The sequence below is a fragment of the Acyrthosiphon pisum genome, chromosome X (genome assembly GCF_005508785.2).
Source record: "Acyrthosiphon pisum isolate AL4f chromosome X, pea_aphid_22Mar2018_4r6ur, whole genome shotgun sequence".
NCBI lineage: Eukaryota > Metazoa > Arthropoda > Insecta > Hemiptera > Aphididae > Acyrthosiphon > Acyrthosiphon pisum.
Window position 1 is genome coordinate 49,745,496 of NC_042493.1, and position 1,340 is coordinate 49,746,835.

A 1,340-nucleotide genomic window follows, 5' to 3' on the forward strand; every position below is an offset into this window, starting at 1 on the left:
TTAGAGTGTACAGATACTCAGATTAATTCAACGGGCGTGCGTGCGAAGGACGAAAACATAGTCGATTATAGAAATGTTATGGTTCTACGTGACAGAAATACGCTTAAGAAACCGGACAGGTACGATGTTCAGACTTTTATTGCTAACTGTGTCAATCTATTGAATTATAATGAGGCAATTACTGGGTCAAACAAAAACGAATGGGAAAACGCTATGATTAACGAAATTAATTCGTTACATGAAAATCAGACTTGGACACTAGTCGATTTGCTACAGGATAAAGTTGCATTACGAAATGCATGGGTGTTCAAAACCAAATATAAAACTAACGGTAGTATAGATAAATTTAAGGCCAGGTTGGTCATTAAAAGTTGTTCACAAAAATATGGTATAGATTACCATGAAACATTTTCACCAGTGGTCAGATATGAATCTATAAGGGCAATATTTGCAGTAGCAGCTGTGGAAAAATTAATACTACGACAATTCGACATCAAGACAGCATTTCTGTATGGGGAACTACAGGAAGAAATATACATGGTACAACCACCTGGTTACGAAGATGGGTCGAATCAAATATGTAATATATAAGCTTCAGAGAAGTTTGTATGGTTTAAAACAAAGTCCAAGATGTTGGAATATACGCTTTGAGAACTTCTTGAATGCATTTGGTTTGAAATGCACCGAAGCGGATGCATGTGTATTTAAAGCTGATAACAGCCAAATTATTCTTGCAATATTTGAATAATTAATCGCCGGAGATAATGAAGACATAATTGAGGTAAATGATGCAGGTAAACATAATGAAAAATGGGTCATTATTTGTGCATCAGACAAATTACGCAAGTAGCATAATTAATAGATTTAATATGTTGGAAGCTAAGGAACTTTCAATTCCGATAGACAAATCGCATACTATTGAACAAAAGGAAGAGTCGGAGATATTAAGTGAAGAAATACCTTACAGACAAGCAGTAGATAGTTTACTGTTTTTATCGCAAGTAACAAGACCAGATATAGTATATGCAGTGAACATTGCTAGTTGTTTTTTAGCAAAACCGACTAAAGCACATTGGAACTTAATTAAACGGATTATACGATATGTCAAACGAACATTTAATCATGGTTTATATTTTAATAATAATACACAATTGTTATTAGAAATATTTAGTGATGCAGATTACGCAGGTGACATTCAAACACGACGTTCGACGTCGGGATACTTATTCAAATTTGGGTCAAGTATAATCTCATGGACATCGCAGAGACAACAATGCGTGTCACTGTCTTCGACAGAGGCCGAATATATAGCGGCGAGTGAAGCAGCCAAAGGGATCATG